The sequence below is a fragment of the Lepidochelys kempii genome, chromosome 6 (genome assembly GCF_965140285.1).
Source record: "Lepidochelys kempii isolate rLepKem1 chromosome 6, rLepKem1.hap1, whole genome shotgun sequence".
NCBI lineage: Eukaryota > Metazoa > Chordata > Testudines > Cheloniidae > Lepidochelys > Lepidochelys kempii.
The window spans coordinates 24,120,095-24,136,228 of NC_136385.1; positions in this window are offsets into that span (position 1 = coordinate 24,120,095).

Sequence of the window (16,134 nt, forward strand, 5' to 3'; positions counted from 1 at the left end):
TCATCCAGGAATTAGCTCTTTTCAGCCTTGGCACACCCTCTGCTAGCCGGTGGCTCATCTGGCTCAGGCCCCTGTGCCCCTCCCAGACCCCAGTGCCCCTTTGCCTCAGGGTTCTGCCCCAGCAGTACCCCCACACTCTGGATCTCCCCTCCCAGGGAGCCCCCAACCCTCTACACCCACCTTGCCTCAGTGGCTACTGCCAGTCATCATCTAGCCCCCTCTCACTGAGGCAAACTGCAGTCTGTAAAGGCCACTCATCATTGGCAAGGGGGTCAGACCAGCTGCCTCTGCCTATCCCCAGGCTACACCTCTTTAGCCCCAGTACCTGCCTTGGGCTTTTAACAAGGCCTGCAGCCTGGGGAGTTCCCCAGCTCCCCTTGCCTTTCTACAGCCTTGCTCTGTTTCAGGTACCCTTTTCTCCCAGGCAACTAAGTCCTTCTCCCTCTAAGGCTGGAGAGAGACTCTGACCCAGTGCCTCCCTTAAGCCTTCTTATACTCGCAGCCCGGCCCTGATTGGCTGCCTCAAGCCCTCTCTTGACTGGCTCCCAGGGCTGTTTTTAACCCCTTCCACACCAGAGTGGGGTGACTGCCCCACTACAAAGCTGTACAGGAGCTGAGCTCTTCTACACACTTCTCTTGCAGAACTTACCTTTTTAGACTGCTTCCCTGCAGAGTGTAGGGCTCAGATGTTCATCTGGAGTAAATTGGCATGACTCCATCAAAGTCAGTGTAGCTGTGTCCATTTACACCAGCTGAGAATCTTGCCCACAAGTGGGGGAAGGGGGAGAGAGATGTTATGTACACATTTGATTAATTTTTTTCATGTTTTAATTAACATTTCAGATGTCTGCAAGACATTTGTAAAGCTGGGGTTTATTTGTGCAGAGCGAGAATAAAGCAGATTTTCAGAATTAAGGCTCTGGTACTTTTTGGAAGTCACTTTTGTTTGTCAAAAGCACAGAGTACAGAATACAGAACGTTGGCTTAATTTTTAGAGAATGGGCATAAAGAACTGTTCTGCTGTGTTTAAAAAATGGAACCATTTAAAGTAATGGAACAAATAAAGCATCAGTGATAAATGGGAATGGGCTCTACCTAACTGCTCCTTGTGAAATTATTCATCCATTACCTTTTGTTTAATAGTCATTCTCTTCTTTTAGTGTATATGTGCTAGCTATCCCCACAAGTCTACTAGCAGAACTGTAAAAACAACAAGGAGTCCTTGTGGCACCTTAGAGACTAACAAATTTATTTGGGCATAAGCTTTCATGGGCTAAAACCCACTTCATCAGATGCATGGAGTGGAAAATGCAGTAGGAAGATGTATATACATAGTACATGAAAAGATGGGAGGTGCCTTACTAATTCTGTGTTCATCCAGATGAACTTATTTTCTTCCAAGGGCAAACAAGTGAAAACCTGCAGGCCAGGTGAACTCCCAGCACAGTGGCTGCTGAACCACCTCATTACAACTCAAGAAGCAGCAGCTGTGTTGGGGAGGGGCTGAGGAACAAGCAGCAATGCTGAGCTCAGAGCAGGAGAGCACATCACAGGTCTATGTGATGGCACAATTCCCAGGTCTGCCTAGGGATTGCATTCACGTTCCCCCAAAGGGTGAGTAATGTGGGCGTCCAAGAAGATCTACTTAATCCTGAACATGCTGGCAGTATTCAATGCCAGAACAGCCTTCATCGCTAGGAAAGTGTTGCAACTCCTTCATCCTGCGGCTCTCAGACCTGCTGAGGATCTGAGACTGTGTGTGCTCCAAGCAGACTGACTGCTGGGTGAGTGCTGCCAAGGTATTTTACGCTTAAACACACATGGATTTATAAAAGGGCCCTGTCACTTACTAAGGCAAACCACTCATTCACAGGAGTCAGAGGCTTGTCCCTTCTCCCCTGGGTCATAACTACTGTAGCCCAAATCCTGCCCACCTAAAGAATAAAATGTAAACAGTTTTATGGACTACTAGATCACTCAGGACATTTGGACATTCAAAGTTTGTAGAGCCCAGATAATATATTCTAGGCATTGCCAGTGTCTGATCCTCTTACGCTGCTGCAGCCAGTCTGTCTGGATTTGTAATGTTTGTGTGGTCAGGCCAATATGCATACATTAATGGATCATTATAATATGCAAATATGACAAGGCAGGATGTGGTCTAGAAGTCTGTCTTAGTGGTGGCTAATGTCTGAAAGCTTGTTTGTAAGGAGACTGCGCTCTTGGGTACTCTCTCCTGAGTGGTACCTGCACTCTCCAGGGCCCATACATGGCAAATGGAGCCTGCATGCATAGTGAGGGTTGCCAGGTGTCCAGTTTTTGACCAGAACACCCGTATGAAAAGGGACTCTGGTGGCTCGGGTCAGCACAGCTAACTGGGCCACTAAAAGTCCAATTGGCTGCAGCGGGGCAGGCAGGCTCCGTGCCTGGCTCTGTGTGCTGCCCCTGCCTGCAGGCGCCACCCTGAGTGCCAGCTCCGCAGCTCCCATTGGCTGCGAACTGCGGCCAATGGGAGGTGCGGGGGCGGTGCCTGTGGGTGGAGGCAGTGTGAGGAGCCCCCTGGCCACCCCTCTACCTAGGAGCTGGAGGAACATGTCGCTGCTTCCCGGGAGCTGCCTGAAGTTAGCTCTGCCTGGAGCCCGTGCCCCAAGCCTCTGCCCCAGCTCGGAACCCCCTCCTGCCCCCAAAGTCCCTCCCAGAGCCAACACCCCCTCCTGCACTCTGAACCCCTCAGACCTAGCATGGAGCCCCCTCCTGCACCCCAAACCCCTCCTCCCTGGCCCCACTCCAGAGCCCACACCCCCAGCCGGAGCCCTAACCCCACCCCACCCCCCAGTCTGGAGCCCCCTCCGAACCTCTTGGCCCCAGTCTGGAGCCCCCTCCTGCACCCCAAACTCCTCATCCCCAGCCCAGTGAAAATGAGTGACTAAGTGAGGGTGGGGGAGAGCGAGCAGTGGAGGGAGGGGGAATGGAGTGAGCAGGAGCAGGGCCCCAAAGAAGGGGCAGGGGCGGGGCCTTAGAAGGGGTGAAGCAGAAGTGGGACAGGGATGTTTGGCTTTCTGCCATTAGAAAGTTGTTAACCCTAGGCCAGCTGTGTTTACACAAACTGAGCACATAAGAGGTTCTCACTTGTCAGTAGATGCAAAGTGTCTGCTTTAAAGTAGCATGTTGCAGTTCTAAGGAACCTTGTAGCAGTAACTGCTTTCGAGTGAACAGTAATGTCAGTTTCCATTATAGCTGTGTGTGTCCTAACCCCTTCCTCCTCCTGACAACTTTGCCTTTAGCAGGCCCCCCCTGTGGAAATAGTCATACTTGGCCCAGAGAGTCGCCTCATGAGAGGATTGTGAGAGAAAAGAGGTGGAGTGGTGGAGCTTCTAGATCCCCAGCAAGGCCTTGTTTCACCCATTAGGAAGCCCTTTGCAGGAGGTACAGTGATCAAACATGGTGCGGACCTGTGCCCTGCAGCAGTGAGGAGTCTGGCCTGTTTAACTTGTGGGTCATACTGTGGGGCTGACTGGTTCAACTCAGGGAGTCCACCCCGCTGCACACTGCCATGTCTGTAGAGCTGAGGAAAGGAGAACCCCTGGGGCAGGGATGAGCCTGCTCTGCCTCATTCTTATTGGGGTTGTGGTAGAATGGTGCTTTTATACAGGTAACAACACTAGGGTTGGAGGCAGAGGGTGGAAACCTTAAAACGAGAAACTGAAACAACATCTAGGCCTCCAAAAACGCCAAAGCAATTCTTTGCCTAACCATTGTGCTGCTTGTCTCTTGCTCCTGGAGGGAACCTACTGGTTGCTGAGGCAACGGGAGGGAGAGAGCGTCTAGCACATACAGGAATTAATTTGGATTTTGCTCCAATCTGATATTGTCAGGACAGCGAAGTACTGTCTATTCCAGCCCTGCAATGTAGACCATGAGGTTCCTAGGCAGCCTGTCCTTTCCACAGCAACCATTGTAGTGCCTTCAAACACTCCACAGCTCCAGGCTGTCAGTGGGTAGCATCCATTTGAAATGGTCCAGGGCAAATGGACCTGTCTGTGGACTTTGGCTGAGGACTGCATAATTCAACAGACTGGTATCTGGCAGTATGTTCCTCGCCAGGATATGTTTCACATGTCTGAATGAGGGATCATTTGACCTCCATTTCTAGCCACACCAAACCCTATTTAAAAGTTTATCCCTCCTGCCCCCAGACTCCCTGCATCTGTGGTACATTGCTGAGCACCTTCTCCTGAGGTGCTGTATGGTTGGTGTGAAGTTCAGAAATAAGTACCTCTTCCATGGGAAGCAGACAGCATTTGAGGTGTAAAGGTAGATTTTAACAATATAGGCATATCCGTTCTGGCTGTCTCCTCCCTGTTCTAGTATTTGCAACTTTCAGCCAGCGTGGGGTTAAGACTGTCCTTCATATTCATCTGTTTTTCATCCACTTGTGCCCAGTGGTGAGGTGCTCCTTCACATGTGTCCTTTCCAAGTAGATGGGAAAAGGGTGATATGACACCTGGAGGTGCAGGTGAAGAGGAGTGTGCCATATAGCTGACGGTTATGCAGAAACTCCTGCTGGGTGTGCAGCCAAAACTTGTGTGAACGACCATGCTGTTGCTATTTTGGTCTAATTTTCCAAGTGTCTAGGTGCACACACAACTTTTTGAAAACCTCTTTTTGTAGGCCCCTGGAGAGCTCCACTGTGAGCCATGGCAAGGGTCTTGGATAACTATGCCCCAGATGACTTGCCCAGTGTCCAAGTGAGTCAGTGGCAGAGCCAGGAATAGAATTCAGAATGCCTGTCTGAGTTTTAGTCTGCTCTCTCCACTAGGCCATACATTTTATGAAGGCTTCTTTGCTAATCTGGTTCTGGAACTATAAGGTTGCTAGATAGTTGGATACATCTAAAAATCATTCCCTTGTGACTTGCAGTATTCATATGCACACTTTTTAATACCTGAAGGAAACAGGCAGGGAAGTGCTTATAAATATGTGGTTGATTTCCCCCCCACACACACACACTTAATATGCACCATCTAAACAACGCATCTTCTTAAAAACAGTATTATTCTTTTGAGCATTTACGGGTCAGAAGTAAATTAAATTATATAGGAACCAGAGAGAGCTTCACTTTTTTGTTCCCCTACAGTTTGTAATGTACATCTATTTCCTTGCCATCAAAGTCTCTGCATTAAGAACTATGTCGCAAATCAGAATTTATGATAATGATTTGCTTGTTTAAAATGAAGGAGATGGAGAAAATCAACCAACAAAATCCTGTTTTTTTCACTCTGTGGCTTTTCTGTAATTTGTTTGATAAATAAATTTTTTGACACAGTTCTTTCATTTTGATGTTTTAGCATTAATCTGATAAGTGTTAATGAAATGGTTCTTGGAATTATCATGTAAAAATCATTTCACAGGTAACAGTTGCTGAATATTAAATGCAATTGTATAGATATTTTTGAAGTGTAAGAAACTTTAAAATATACTAGGGATAGGGTGACCAGATGTCCTGATTTTATAGGGACAGTCCCGATATTTGGGGCTTTTTCCTATATAGGCTCCTATTACCCCCATCCATGTCCCGATTTTTCACGCTTGCTATCTGGTCACCCTAACTAGTGAGTACCAGTGTTGGGACATTACCTTAGAAAGGACATGATCAAACTTAAAATCCTTAACCCTGTCTTGTAATAATGCCCATTGAACTCAATAAAAAAATTAAATTGGGCACTAAAACAGGAAAGAATTTTTAAAATCTAATTTTCTGGTATCATTAATGCTGTGTATATATATTTTTGCATATCGCTCACTTTGGACAGTGAAACCAATCTGGCCCATTTAACTTTAAAAAAAAAAAAAAAAGCGCTTCACTTTGTGGGTTTTTTGACACTTTCACTACATTGTTTGAGTTTCCAACATGACAGGTGTGTCTGTGCTGGATAATCCTTTAATCAACCTCTTTTCACTGTTTTTATTTCATTTTGTAAGCCGGTGACATTTCTTTCTTATAACAGGATTTGCAAAACGTTTTCCTTCATACAGTTGATGTTTTGTATATAAACAATTGGAATGTCCCTTTAAAATTAGCCAGGCATGATGCAAACACAAAATGTCCCATAGTGTACTCACACATGAGGGGAAGCTTTGGTCATGGCCAACTCTTATGGTGGTTGGGATGACTTGGGGGGTGCAGATGGAGAAGGTTAGGTTCGCTTCCCTTGTGACTCATGTCAGGCTCGACTATGCAAGCTGCTGAGTGCCCTCGACTTCATTGAACTCGGTGGCAGTTCAGGATTCTCTGCACCTCCAGAGAGGATCCAGCAGAATGTTAGATGAAGTCTTTAGTCACTCGGTATTTCAGATGCGTCAGTGAGCTTTATCACAGCAAGGATGGTCTTGTGGCTAAAGGTTTGGCTGTAGGGTGATTCAGTGAACAGCAAGCTGGGGTGAAAATATACAGCGCACCAGCCTGCTGTGCAGTTCGTGGCACAAAACGTTCCCTGATGCACTTTGATCTATTGCTGTTTCAAACCGTATAATTGCTGTGTAGACAAGCCCTTAGGCCCTGGACTGTGACTTCAGAGGTGAATCCCTGACTCTCTCCCAGACTTCCTCTATGACCCTGGACAAGTCACTTCCCCTCTCTCTACTTCAATTCCCTCTGTAAAATAGGAAGTATCACTATCCCGTTTGCCCACTCTCTCTCTTTTGGCTGTAAACTCTGTTGGGCAGGGACTGCCTCTTACTATATGTTTGTACGGTGCCTAGCACAGTGGGGATCTGGTCACAATGGGGCCTGTATAGATAAAAAATGTTAGTATAATATTTTTAAGAAAGATAAGGGTTTAGGCCAAGAATATAAAAAATAGGAGCTTCACTTTGACCTTGCTGGGTGCTCAGTGCTTTTGAAACTTGGGCAAATATCCAACTATTGATTCAGGAGCCTAATTTTAGGTTCCTGTTCTAAATCTTAATCCACAATATATCTGGGCATTTTTTTCAACTGTGAGTCAATTCTTTTTATTTATGCGTGCAAGTTGGTGCCACTTTGCTGCAAAGTTTCAAGGATAGGCACAAAAGGTCAAGAGTTTAACATTTGTTTACTCATCTTGGGTAGAGCATCTTTCCAGAAAGCTGCTCATCCCTGTGGGATCATTTGTTGGCCCTTATTGGGATCCAGGATCCACTGCTAAAGGATCCCCCCCCCAGCCTAAGGGGGGGGTGGGTGGGTCCACAGGACCTGGTTGGCAGTAGGCAAAAGGCTCAGCTCTGTTTCATCTGGTTAGGAATGTAACTTCAAAATATCATGTAGTAAATGAAGCCCTGATTCTGCAAAGCACTATCCATGTGCTTGACTGGAGACAATGGTAGTTAAACATGTTTAAGTGTTTTGCCAAATCACAACCTAAATGAACTGTTCTATTACCTGAGTGACACAGCTTGAGAACCTCTTAAATGGAAAATGGTTACCTTTGATTTTAAGGACGGGTTTATTTGAAAGAAATAGAGAGAGAGCATGAAATCCTGGCTGTATAGAAGTTAGTGGGGGCCAAGATTTCACCCATATTCTTTTTCTACATTCTGTTTTGTTCTTGCTATACTGCCCCTAATCACCATAGAGTCTGAGTGCCTCTAGGGAGTGCATTAAACTAACATCTGTTTTGTGTGTGGTTCGTTCTCTCTCATCCTCTTCCCCATATCCCTTCTCAGTTAGCAATGGAGGAGGAGGCAAAACTGATCCTTACACCAAAATGCTGATTGTTGGAGTCAGTCCCCTGTAAAATTTGCTTTGCTCTCCCCTCGCCATGGATTTTGCACCAAGTATCATCAGAGAGGCTGGAGTGTCAGCAATGTAACATTAGTATTCCCAATGTGGAACAACATAACAAAAAAATGAAAGTGTATCTTGTAAACCCTGTCTTTGAACATCAGAGATGATATTTTTCTCTTGTCTCTGAGACGAACATAAAATTCTTGTGACTACGTGAGCTTGAATAAAAGAATTCTTGTCCCAAGAAGAAATGAGAGGGCCAGATCTTTAGCTGGTGTAACTTGATGGAGGTCCATAGAAATCAGTAACGTGCTTGACTGCAGCAAGGCCATGGAAGTGCATGCTTAATTTTAAACATCTATGTAGTCCCATTGACTTCAATATGTGAGCTTCAGCACATTGCCTTGCTTGAATTGAATATGTGTGGCCAGATCTTCATGTTGTCCTGGGAATTTGAGGTGTAGCATAACATATACAGTATTGGCTAAAAAAGCCAGAGTGGGTCGAGAGAGCTTTGGAGAAGACATAAGGGACATCAGAAGAAGTAACAGGAGCCCTTGTCTTTTGCTTCTGAAATGAGTCCTTTTAGCTGTGCTCTTCCTTTGAGAGGAAAAGGTGGATGTTGACGTTTTAGACAAACAAGGGGACAGAGGTATATTCAAAGATGGGAAAGATGAGGAGATGAGAGAATGTATATACCTATATCTTATATTTTAACAACAAACATTTATTGGAATAAGCTGTGTGTGGCAAAACTTTTTTTTTATTCTTCCCAAACAAACACAACTATCCTTTCTTAAAATCAAAGATACTTGGCCAAATCAATCTCTATTGCGACACCATTCAATTCTGTGGAATGAATTTGAACAAATCTGTGGTTTGTAGTTGGTTTTTGTTATTCTGGAAATCAGGGAATGAATGTATAATTTACTCCTCTCCTCAAGGCAGAACTATCTGATACTAAAAGCCTGCAGCTTGCCAAACTGCATTGACCCATATTTGAGGTAGATACATTGGACTTGAAAAAGGATTAAGAATGCATCTTTCCTTCCACTGCTTTCACGTTTGGGAATCTCAAAGAAGAATGTTGGAGTTTTATGGTTGAGCTGGCAAACATTCCCCTCTGAAGATTCTCCACTGGTATTTTAGAGATGAGTCTATACCTGGCTACAGATGCGAATATCTCTGTTCATGGAAGCTTCTTTTCACAGGAGTTTGTCCCTTGTCAAGACTTTTTTTCTCACATTCTGTCTGTTTTATGAATGAGCTGAGTGGTGAGGCTATACTTCCCATAGATATATCTATAGCCAGAGTGGCCATCCATTGCAACCTAGGGCCTCCCAGTTGGGTCAGGTAAGACAATATTGTGTAATCTGACATACCGGAATCTGGTGCCTAGGTGGTTGTGCATATTGCTTAGGGCTTTGTGGACTGTTAGGAGCTCCAGCTTTTCTTATACTGTAAATAACCTTGGATTAGTCCACTAATGGTCTCTGTTGCATTTCTGGAGAGGCAGCTCCAGGAGGACATAAGTTGGAGGTGATTTTGGCGTCCCATCATTACAGAGGGGATTAGCTGTGGTGTTTTGGGGTCAGTTCAGTCAACAAGAGTGGACTCCTCTCTCATGTGAGAAAGCTGGTTAGATGCGTGGAACTGGCAGGGGGATTCAGTGACAGGGTGAAAAGATTTGCATCCCATGTGGTCAAAGGCATCCAGTGAAGAAACCAGTCATGAGGAGAAGGTAAGCCCTATATAGAGCAGATCCCAGCAAGCCTTCTGGCACAAGGATTTTCTCTATCTTACTTGACAATGTAAGAGCAAAGTGAACAATGCAAAGATAGCAGAATTGGCCCAAATCCTTGGCTGGTGTAAATTGGCATGTCCCCATTGAAATCGGTGGAGCAACAATTATTTAAATGAGCTGGGGATCTGGCCCACCATGTGGCTTTATTGCCTGCTTTATTAAAACAAAGGGCACTGATCCAAGCAAGGTCTCTCTTTAAGATATTTATTTTTCTGAACAAAAACAGGCTCTGCTTTAACAGGATTGATTAGGCAGGCTAGTTAGACATTTGACTCTTATCGATGTGTCTCCCTCTAATAAAATCTGGAGCAGGAAACCTATTTTTAATTTTGTCTTTTTGTCTTTTAAGAAGCAGCCTGTTTCCAACAATAGCTACTGCTGCTATAACGCTAATTTAAGCTCTCTAAATTAACCTATGTGCAGATCATAGACCGAGCCCTGGTCTACACTAGGAGTTGAGGTCGAATTTAGCAGCATTAAATCGATGTAACCCTGCACCTGTCCACACGACGAAGCCCTTTTTTTTTGACTTAAAGGGCTCTTAAAATCAATTTCCTTACTCCACCCCCGACAAGGGGATTAGCGCTGAAATCGGCATTGCTGGGTCGAATTTGGGGTACTGTGGATGCAATTAGACGGTATTGGCCTCCAGGAGCTATCCCAGAGTGCTCCATTGTGACCGCTCTGGACAGCACTCTCAACTCAGATGCACTGGCCAGGTAGACAGGAAAAGGCCACGAACTTTTGAATTTCAATTTCCTGTTGGCCAGCGTGGCAAGCTGCAGAGGAGGGCAGAGCTCATCAGCAGAGGTGACCATGATGGAGTCCCAGGATTGCAAAAGAGCTCCAGCATGGACCGAACGGGAGGTACGTGATCTGATCACTGTATGGGGAGAGGAATCCGTGCTATCAGAACTCCGTTCCAGTTTTCAAAATGCCAAAACCTTTGTCAAAATCTTCCAGGGCATGAAGGACAGAGGCCACAACAGGGACCCGAAGCAGTGCTGCGTGAAACTTAAGGAGCTGAGGCAAGCCTACCAGAGAGGCAAATGGCCGCTCTGGGTCAGAGCCCCAAACATGCCACTTCTATGATGAGCTGCATGCCATTTTAGGGGGTTCAGCCACTACTACCCCAGCCGTGTTGTTTGATTCCTTCAATGGAGATGGAGGCAACACAAAAGCAGGTTTTGGGGACGAGGAAGGTAGCTCACAGCAAGCAAGCGGAGAAACCGGTTTTCCCAACAGCCAGGAACTGTTTCTCACCGTGGACCTGGAGCCAGTACCCCCCGAACCCAACCAAGGCTGCCTCCCGGACCTGCCAGGTGGAGAAGGGACCTCTGGTGAGTGTACCTTTTAAAATACTATACATGGTTAAAAGCAAGCATGTGAAAGAATTAATTTGCCCTGGCATTTGCGGCTCTCCTGGATATACTCCCAAAGCCTTTGCAAAAGGTTTCTGGGGAGGGCAGCCTTATTCCATCCACCATGGTAGGACACTTTACCACACCAGGCCAGTAGCACGTACTCGGGAATCACTGTAGAACAAAGAATTGCAGTGTATGTTTGCTGGCATTCAAACATCCGTTCTTTATCTCTCTGTGCTCTCCTCAGGAGAGTGAGATATCATTCATGGTCACCTGGTTGAAATAGGGTGCTTTTCTTAAGGGAATGTTCAGAGGTGCCCATTCCTGCTGGGCTGTTTGCCTGTGGCTGAATAGAAATGTTCCCCACAGTTTGCCACAGGGAGGGGTAAGGGGCTAGCCACATGGTGGGGGGAGGCAAAATGCGACCTTGGAACGAAAGCACATGTGCTATGTATGTAATGTTAACAGCAAGGTTTACTGTGAAAGAATGTACCCATTGTTCTATAAAATGTGTCTTTTTAAATACCACACTGTCCCTTTTTTTCTCTCCACCAGCTGCATGTGTTTCAAGGATCACAGGATCTTCTCCTTCCCAGAGGCTAGTGAAGATTAGAAGGCAAAAAAAACGCACTCGTGATGAATTGTTCTCTGAGCTCATGCTGTCCTCCCACACTGACAGAGCACAGACGAATGCGTGGAGGCAGACAATGTCAGAGTGCAGGAAAGCACAAAATGACCGGGAGGAGAGGTGGCGGGCTGAGGAGAGTAAGTGGCGGGCTGAAGCTGAAAGGTGGCAGCAGTGTGATGAGAGGAGGCAGGATTGAATGCTGAGACTGCTGGAGGATCAAACTAATATGCTCCAACGTATGGTTGAGCTGCAGGAAAGGCAGCAGGAGCACAGACCACCACTACAGCCCCTGTGTAACCAACTGTCGTCCTCCCCAAGTTCCATAGCTTCCTCACCCAGATGCCCAAGAAGGCGGTGGGGGGCCTCCGGCCACCCAGCCACTCCACCCCAGAGGATTGCCCAAGCAACAGAAGGCTGGCATTCAATAACTTTTAAAGTGCTGTGTGGCCTTGTCCTTCCCTCCTCCACCACCCCTCCCGGTGCTTCTCTAATCCACCACCCCTCCCGGGCTACCTTGGCAGTTATCCCCCTATTTGTGTGATGAATGAATAAAGAATGCATGAATGTGAAGCAACAATGACTTTATTGCCTCTGCAAGCGATGATGGAAGGGAGGAGGGGAGGGTGGTTAGCTTACAGGGAAGTAGAGTGAACCAAGGGGCGGGGGGTTTCATCAAGGAGAAACAAAGAGAACTCTCACACCATAGCCTGTCCAGTCATGAAACTGGTTTTCAAAGCTTCTCTGATGCGCACCATACCCTCCTATGCTCTTCTAACCGCCCTGGTGTCTGGCTGTGCGTAACCAGCAGCCAGGCGATTTGCCTCAACCTCCCACCCCACCATAAATGTCTTCCCCCTTACTCTCACAGATATTGTGGAGCGCACAGCAAGCAGTAATAACAGTGGGAATATTGGTTTCGCTGAGGTCTAACCGAGTCAGTAAACTGCGCCAGCGCGCTTTTAAACATCCAAATGCACATTCTACCACCATTCTGCACTTGCTCAGCCTGTAGTTGATCAGCTCCTGACTACTGTCCAGGCTGCCTGTGTACGGCTTTATGAGCCAGGGGATTAAGGGGTAGGCTGGGCCCCGAAGGATAACTGTAGGCATTTCAACATCCCCAAAGGTTATTTTCTGGTCTGGGAATAAAGTCCCTTCCTGCAGCTTTTGAAACAGACCAGAGTTCCTGAAGATGCGAGCATCATGTACCTTTCTCGGCCATCCCATGTTGATGTTGGTGAAATGTCCCTTGTGATTCACCAGTGCTTGCTACACTATTGAAAAGTACCCCTTGCGGTTTATGTACTCGCTGGCTTGGTGTTCCGGTGCCAAGATAGGGATATGGGTTCCGTCTATGGCCCCACCACAGTTTGGGAATCCCATTGCAGCAAAGCCATCCACTATGACCTGCACATTTCCCAGAGTCACTACCCTTAATATCAGCAGATCTTTGATTGCGTTGGCTACTTGCATCACAACAGCCCCCACAGTAGATTTGCTCGCTCCAAATTGATTCCCAACTGACCGGTAGCTGTCTGGCGTTGCAAGCTTCCACAGGGCTATTGCCACTTGCTTCTCAACTGTGAGGGCTGCTCTCATCTTGGTATTCATGCGCTTCAGGGCAGGGGAAAGCAAGTCACAAAGTTCCATGAAAGTGCCCTTACGCATGCGAAAGTTTCGCAGCCACTGGGAATCGTCCCAGACCTGCAACACTATGCGGTCCCACCAGTCTGTGCTTGTTTCCCGGGCCCAGAATCGGCATTCCATGGCATGAACCTGCACCATTAGCACCATGATGCCTGCATTGCCAGGGCCCATGCTTTGAGAGAAGTCTGTGTCCATGTCCTCGCCACTCTTGTCACCGCGCTGACGTCGCGTACTCACCCGGTTTCGCTTGCTTCTGGTGCTGCATATACTGCTGGATAATGCGCGTGGTGTTTAATGTGCTCCTAATTGCCAAAGTGATCTGAGCGGGCTCCATGCTCGCCGTGGTATGGCGTCTGCACAGGTAACTCAGGAAAAAAGGCGCAAAACGATTGTCTGCCCTTCCTTTCATGGAGGGAACGGGGGCCTGATGATATGTACCCAGAACCACCCGCGACAATGTTTTAGCCCCATCAGGCACTGGGATTTCTACCCAGAATTCAAATGGGCAGCAGAGACTCTGGGAACTGTGGGATTGCACCCACAGTGCAATGCTCTGGAAGTCGACGGTTGCCTTGGTACTGTGGACACACTCTGCCGATTGCATGCACTTAGAGCATTTGTGTAGGGGGACACACAATTGACTGTATAAAAACGCTTTCTACAAAATTGACTTCTATAAATTTGACCTAATTTCATAGTGTAGACATACCCCCAGTTGCTTTTTGTCAATGCTTATTAGCTGAGAACAGCTGGGCATCCGAGGAGACAATTTGTACTGGGTTTTCTGTAACTGGTGAAAGGCGCTGACTGTGCCCCTGGGCGCCACTTGAAGTTCATTACAAACCCAGACCTTTTTATATAATATGCACAAGAACAATCTTAAGAAGAGGGGACATTGTACGTCTGGTTATTAACTATCTTCCCCATTGCTGCTACTCAGGAGGACACTGAAGGTATAATTCAGTGCTCAGAGTAGGAGACGGACGGGGTTGGGGATTCAGACTGATTGAGCTATTGACTCTCACTGTGTAACATTGGTGCCTCATTTAACCCAGCTGGAAAGGAGGGTAAGAAACAGCAAAGACCACACTCTAACCCTGTGGCTGCAGTGGAGCTGAGCCCTGACAATAGATTGTGTGACAAAGTTCCTGCTCTACCTTGGTGATTCTTGCGCTTATTGGCGGATTTGCTCACCTTGGAGCTTCACGGCAGCCCTCAGCTTGGCCGTTTTTCTGAATTCACAGTCCAGGTCTACTCTTCCTGTGTCTGACCGGGAGTTGGGAGGATTTGGGGGGAACCCGGCCCCGCCCTCTACTCCGGGTTCCAGCCCAGGGCCCTGTTGAATGCAGCTGTCTAGAGTGCCTCCTGGGACAGCTGTGCGACGGCTACAACTCCCTGGGCTACTTCCCCATGGCCTCCTCCCAACACCTTCTTTATCCTCGCCATAGGACCTTCCTCCTGGTGTCTCATAATGCTTGTGCACCTCAGTCCTCCAACAGTCTGTGTTCTCACTCTCAGCTCCTAGTGCTTCTTGCTTCCAGCTCCTCACACGCACACCACAAACTGAAGTGAGCTCCTTTTTAAAACCCAGGTGCCCTGATTAGCCTGCCTTAATTGAGTCTAGCAGCTTCTTGATTGGCTGCAGGTGTTCTAATCAGCCTGTCTTAATTGTTTCCAGAAGGTTCTTGATTGTTCTGGAACATTCCCTGTTACCTTACCCAGGGAAAAGGGACCTACTTACCCTGGGGCTAATATATCTGCCTTCTATTACTCTCCTATAGCCATCTGGCCTGACCCTGTCATACTAGATTTATCAGAAGAACCTGTAACCTCCTTGAAATGTGGTGCCTTCTGGATGGCCTGTCTGATACAGATCTTTTGATGGATTTTCCTCTAAGGCTTTTGACAAAACATCTAACAATCAGGATTTCTGGTGCCTTATCTGGAGCACTTGGTCCCGCCACTGTCACAGGATCCTGTACTAGATGGTGCACTGGGCTGATCCCACATGGCATCTCCTATGTTCCTAATCACACAGATGATAGTGACAGGTAGATAGATATAGGACAATCTTGAATGGGTGGAGGGTTTTCACTGTTCTGTTTGTAGATTGTCGTTTCTCATTTTTGTCCAGGGCAAGGAATCGAATTAAACTTTTGTCCCTTCCCCACAGAATTTTGCATTCATGACAACAGCACTTGCCTGCTGGTGCCCCCACCATAGGACAACATCTTTCTTTCTTTTTTTCTTTGTGTTTCTTTCCTAGGAACATCATGCCACAATACTGCATCAGATTCATGTCCTGATGTCAGTGTAGGACGTTGCCGCCACATGTCATGACACACACACATTGCTTGCTGACACAGTATCAGTATGCAGAGGCACAGTAGTTGTGATGCTGCATAAGGAAGTCTATCATATGTTGTGGTATTGATTAACTTTCAGACTGGCTTGCAGGACACGGGGAAGCCCTGTGAAAATGGGGGCTGTCTATGAATTTTATATGTGGGAACGCCTCCCATCCTCTTCAACTCAGGCAGCCACTTCCATGCAGCCATCAGTCCCTGCTTTGTTTGGGAGCTCCTCCCATAAGATGGTAACGTGCTGCACTATTGAGTGGATCTCTTGGCTGTCACTTTTTTAATGCCCGTCATTGTTTGCTAATGCACCAAACCTGCAAGTTTCTATGCATGGTTGCCAGAGGCTGCCTGCCCAGAGGAGTTTGGAGGCATGAGGCCTAATTAAGGCATGTAATGGATGCACTATACAGTATAAAGAAAAGGAGGATTTGTGGCACCTTAGAGACTAACAAATGTATTTGAGCATAAACTTTTGTGAGCTACGGCTCACTTCATCGGATGCATGTAGCTCACGAAAGCTTATGCTCAAATAAATTTGTTAGTCTCTAAGGTGCCACAAGTCCTCC